General features: G+C 47.8%; 1 pseudogene; it reads left to right on the top strand.

Annotated features, from left to right (window-relative positions):
* Nucleotides 1-296: 296 nt before the first annotated feature.
* LOC144484831 (uncharacterized) lies at nucleotides 297-5168 on the top strand (annotated as a pseudogene).
* Nucleotides 5169-6000: the final 832 nt, after the last annotated feature.

Below are 6000 nucleotides of genomic sequence, written 5' to 3'. Positions count from 1 at the left end.
GCGGGTTAGGTTGATTGGCCATGCTAAAAAAAAAAAATTGCCCCTTAGTGTCCTGGGATGCGTAGATTAAAGGGATTAGCGGGTAAAATATGTAGGGATATGGGGGTGGGGCCTGGGTGGGATTGTGGTTGGTGCAGACTCGATGGGCCGAATGGCCTCTTTCTGTACTGTAGGGTTTCTATGATTCTATGAATCCTCCCCAGAGGTCAGCCACAATGGCCGCGCCTGCGCACTGCAGTACATGGCCCATGAACAAGATGGCGCATGCGCATTGCAGAATGTTGCCCCCTATAAAGATGGCGGCGCTAACCCGAGCCTTCAACAGCGGAACAAAAAAAACGACGGCTCCCGTGTGGCAAATGGAAGGCCGATGGATTTTCGTTGGCGGTTCTGGGCCTACACCTTCTATTTATTTAGCCTCCCACACTACCCGCCGGCTCCAGTGTATTCCGCTCACCTCGTTTCTGAATCTGACCCGTTGCCAGTTTCCAACCAAACTGACCCCATCCAGAATCGACACTGCGCATGCTCCAGCTCGCTGGGCCCGGGAACAGATTGAAGGCAGCTCCGGACCAATCAGAGTGAATGAGGGGCGGACCTGGAGGACCGAGCGGGAGCGGCGGGTCCTCCAACCAATCAGACTGAATGAGGGGCGGGGCTGGAGGACCGAGCGGGACCGGCTGGTCCTCCAACCAATCAGAGTGAATGAGGGGCGGGGCTGGGGGACCGTGCGGGAGCGGCTGGTCCTCCAACCAATCAGAGTGAATGAGGGGCAAAGTCTCGGGCATGCGCAGTGCGGGTAATGGCGACAGACGGATCCCGGGTCAATAGGAGGTGGAGAGCGGCGCGCGGTGAATGTGGTGGTTGGAGAGGCTTCGGAAACATGTTGTTCAAATCCCGGGAAAGAACATCCCGGTCCCCCCCTTTGTACCAAATGGAGCCGCAGCTGGTAGTGTTGGGCCTGGGCCGACTGCCGCCATTCTGTAGGTGGGAATGTGAATCAGTGCGCATGTGTCAGGCCATTCCACCCATCGAGGCTGCTCTGCCATTCAGTGCTTCATCTGATCATTGCCTTCACTCAATGTTCCTCCAGCCCCAACCTCCCCAACCCACCACTCCCTTGTCGGTAAAAATGGTGCATACTGGGGTAAACACAGCGTAACCTGGTGTTGTTAAAACGCTTACTGTGTCTACCCAATGACAGTAAGAAGTTTAACAACACCAGGTTAAAGTCCAACAGGTTTATTTGGTAGCAAAAGCCACACAAGCTTTCGAGGCTCTGAGCCCCTTCTTCAGGTGAGTGGGAATTCTGTTCACAAACAGAACTTATAAAGACACAGACTCAATTTACATGAATAATGGTTGGAATGCGAATACTTACAACTAATCCAGTCTTTAAGAAACAAAACAATGGGAGTGGAGAGAGCATCAAGACAGGCTAAAAAGATGTGTATTGTCTCCAGACAAGACAGCCAGTGAAACTCTGCAGGTCCACGCAACTGTGGGAGTTACAAATAGTGTGACATAAACCCAATATCCCGGTTGAGGCCGTCCTTGTGTGTGCGGAACTTGGCTATCAGTTTCTGCTCAGCGACTCTGCGCTGTCGTGTGTCGCGAAGGCCGCCTTGGAGAACGCTTACCCGAATATCAGAGGCCGAATGCCCGTGACCGCTGAAGTGCTCCCCAACAGGAAGAGAACAGTCTTGCCTGGTGATTGTCGAGCGGTGTTCATTCATCCGTTGTCGCAGCGTCTGCATAGTTTCCCCAATGTACCATGCCTCGGGACATCCTTTCTTGCAGCGTATCAGGTAGACAACGTTGCTACCAAATAAACCTGTTGGACTTTAACCTGGTGTTGTTAAACTTCTTACTGTGTTTACCCCAGTCCAACGCTGGCATCTCCACATCATATACCCAATGAGCCAGCTTCCATTGCTCACTGAAGGAGAGAATTGCACAGGCTACTGGACCTCTGAGCGAATCGATTTCTCCTCATCTCTGTCTTCAACCCTTCCTTTTAAACTGTCTCTGCAGTTCCACATTTCCCTCTGAGGGGAAACATCCTTTCAGCGCTTATCCTGTCAAGCACCCACAGAATCTTATATGCTTCAGTTACAACATTTATCTAAAATCTAATGAGTATATATACACCCTACCCAATGTTTCCTCATTTAAAAAAAACACTTTGTGCCTGGAATCAGCTCAGTGAACCTTGTCTGAATTACTTCCAATGTAAGCATATCCCATTTTACATAATCCTGCACCCTTTTACAGGGGGTTAAAAGGGGAGCAATCGCAAACCAAGAAAAATGTTTATCTCTTATTTTCTAACCACAGTTGACACATGACTCTTGTAATCTCCTTTTACAGGGAGTTGGAAGATTTGAAGTCTGTGATTTCTCTGATTCCAATGCTTCTGATATCTTTCCAGCTGCAGCAGGAGGTTTTCAAATAGTTCCAGAAGTGAGTATTATTGAGCATTCATCTACAATCCAGTGCTTTTAGTGCTATGCTCTGTTATTTGTGCTCTGTTCTACCTCTCAGGCTGGTCTGACTCCTTTCCTTTGGATCTGAATCCATATCCATCCATTGCTCTGTTTCACCTCTGCCCTCTCTGATTACCTCTGTCATTGTTTAACTCTCTATTTTTCTAGTAGTAGATTTATTTTAACCGTGTTTGGTATTTTACTGTTATTTTCTTGCAACTGTGTCTAAATGAAGCTTTCACCTTTTCCCATCCCTCAGCTATGTGCTTCTGTTACCATCTTTATCTTCCAATGGTCAGGAATTCTTTTTCCTGCACTAGAGATCATTTCTCTTTTGCTCATTGGCTGATATTAAACATCAAATCTGCACCATAATTCCCTGGAATTTAAGATTTGAAGTTACTATCAGATTAGCCATGATCTTATTAAATGGTGGAGCAGGCTTGAGGGGCTGAATGGCCTACGCTTGATCCTGATTGTATATCCATATTGATTCTGCACACTCAGATATTTTAACTCTGTTCTCTTGCCACAGTTACTAGCTAACAAGTTAAGTATTTTCAGTATTTGCTCTTTTTATTTCAGATTTTTAGCAACCACAGTATTTTGCTATTATTTTGTTGCAGGCGTTTGTCCCAGAACCGAGCCTTGAAGCAGCGATTGACCAATTAAGAATAACTTGTATCGGGGCGGGTGTTGGTTGTGGATGTTGATCTGTGTTTTCCAGTTACACACACTTTTTCACAGTGTTGGTGTGATTGAAATATGGAACACTCATGGTGCCACAATTAGATCAGTACAGATATCTCACGGGGTTGTGTGATGGAGGAGATTTCAGAGATGGGGTGGTTAAGTCTAGAGGTACAGGGTCGGAAGCTCAGTTTTGGGTAAAGGATGGCAGTGATGTTGTGAAATTAATTTCACTTCAGATAGTTGCTGGGGGAACGATAGTGCGGTTAGGGAGTGAAGTTTGTATTGGGGCAATCTCTCTCGTGTGTATGTATATATTATGTGTATATATATCACTCTCTATCTCTCTTCACCCATTGTGTCCAGAGTCTTGTGAAGGCACAGAACAGGCGGCAGGTTCCCTTCCCTGAAGGATATTATTGAACCTGTCTGATTTTTGTGACAATCCAGCAGTTTTCATGGCCACTTTTTCCCAGTGCCGGCCCCACAAATTACCAGATTCATTCAGCTCAATTTCACAATCTGCCTTTGTGTTTTTGTGGGTTCTCTCTCACGTCCTTTTTTCTGTTTTAAATCAATGTCACAGGGCTTTAGAAGGGGAGGATTTGCAGTCAGGAAACTGAAATCAAACATCACATCAAAATCTGACGGGATCACCTAATTTATCATAACCTGAATTTCATCGGATTTTGAACATGGAAGGAAAAAGCACCGTTGACAGTGGAGAGAAACTGTCCGTGTGTTCTGTGTGTGGGCGAGGCTTCAGCCAGTCAGCTGGCCTGTCGAGACACAAGCGCAGTCACAACAGGGAGAAGGTGTGGAAATGTGGGGACTGTGGGAAGGAATTCACTCATTCATCTGCCCTGCAGAATCACCAGCGACTTCATAGTGGGGAGAGACCGTTCACCTGCCCCGAGTGTGGGAAGGGATTCACTCGGTCGGCAACCTTGCTGAATCACCGGCGTGTTCACACTGGGGAGAGGCCATTCCCCTGCTCTCAGTGTGGGAAGAGATTCACTCAGTCATCCCACCTGCTGACACACCAACGTGATCACACTGGGGAAAAGCCATTCACCTGTTCCATGTGTGGGAAGGGTTTCACTCGGTCATCCCACCTACAGACGCACCAGTGAGTTCACTCTGGAGAGAGACCATTTGTGTGCTCTGAGTGTGGGAAGGGATTCATTCAATTATCCAACCCCTTGGTTCACCGGCAGGTTCACACTGGGGAGAGACCGTTCAACTGCTCCGAGTGTGGGAAGGGATTCACTCAGTCCGGCAGCCTGCATTTACACAAACTGACTCACACTGGGGAGAAGCCATTCCCCTGTTCCATGTGTGGGAAGGGTTTCACTCGGTCATCCCACCTACAGACGCACCAGTGAGTTCACTCTGGAGAGAGACCATTTGTGTGCTCTGAGTGTGGGAAGGGATTCATTCAATTATCCAACCCCTTGGTTCACCGGCAGGTTCACACTGGGGAGAGACCGTTCAACTGCTCCGAGTGTGGGAAGGGATTCACTCAGTCCGGCAGCCTGCATTTACACAAACTGACTCACACTGGGGAGAAGCCATTCACCTGCTCCGAGTGTGGGAAGGGATTGCTGATACACCAGCGTGTTCACACTGACGAGAGACCTTTTTAAATGTCCAGACTGTGGGAAGTGCTATAAAAGTTCCAGCCAACTGATGTCCCAACAACGCGTTCACACGGACGAGAGACCGTTCAAGTGCACTGACTGCGGGACTGGGTTCAGGAGATCAACAAACCTGACTGTTCACCAGCGAGTTCACACCGGGGAGAGACCGTTCACCTGCTCCGAGTGCGGGAAGGAATTCACTGATTTATCCACCCTGCTGAAACACCAGCGCGCACACACTGGAGAAAGGCCATTCACCTGCCCTAAATGTGGGAAGGGATTCACTCAGTCAGCCAACCTGCAGAGGCACCAGCGAATTCACACTGGGGAGAGGCCATTCACCTGTTCCTAGTGTGGGGAAAGGATTCATTGAGTTATCCAATCTGCTGAGACACCAGCCAGTTCACGAGTAACTACCACGGTTTGGTTTTGCTGTTAACCACATCCATGTTCACTGGGATCTGGGTGTTTTTCTTCCTCCTCTTCCCATTGTACTTGGAATCACCACAAAGCTGCTTCACCATCTCCTCCTGTCAGTCACCATTCCTCTCCCAATCCCATCGTATTTCTGTCTCTGTCCACCACATCTTTCCATCTGGTCTTAGACATTCCTCCTCTCCTTCTTCCTGACAGTCCCATGTCCATCACTCCCCTCACCACATTTCCTCCCTCACTCTCCATAACAGGTGTCCAGACCATTTCAATCTCTTCTCCACCACATAGAAAGATAAAAACTAGAAGCAGGAGTAGGCTATTCGGCCCTTTGATCCTGCTGCGCCATTCATTATGATCATGGCTGATCATCGAATTCAATATCCTGATCCCTTTAGTCCCAAGAGCTATATCTCATTTCTTCTTGAAATCACACAATGTTTTGGCCTCAACTACTTTCTGTGATTGTAGATTCTTTCTTTTCAAGTTCAGTGATCATTTTCTATCACAGAATATTCCACTGCACATCTTCCAATCACTCCAGCCAGAGCTAATCTGTTTCTTCATTTCCAAATTTCCATCTCCTCCCATCACTGACCCCAGGAACTTGAAGCTACTCATATTCTTCAAGTCTTCACCCATAATCTTTACACCTTCACTCTGATCCCCTTCCCTAATCTCAACTGGACAGTCCAGAAATTGGATCTTTGGTTCATTAGTGTCCTTGAGGGAGGGAAATCTGCCATTCTTAC

This window comes from Mustelus asterias, unplaced genomic scaffold (assembly GCF_964213995.1).
Source record: "Mustelus asterias unplaced genomic scaffold, sMusAst1.hap1.1 HAP1_SCAFFOLD_129, whole genome shotgun sequence".
Taxonomy (NCBI): domain Eukaryota; kingdom Metazoa; phylum Chordata; class Chondrichthyes; order Carcharhiniformes; family Triakidae; genus Mustelus; species Mustelus asterias.
Note: the sequence above shows the minus strand (reverse complement) of the source record. Positions and strands in the feature narration are given on the sequence as shown.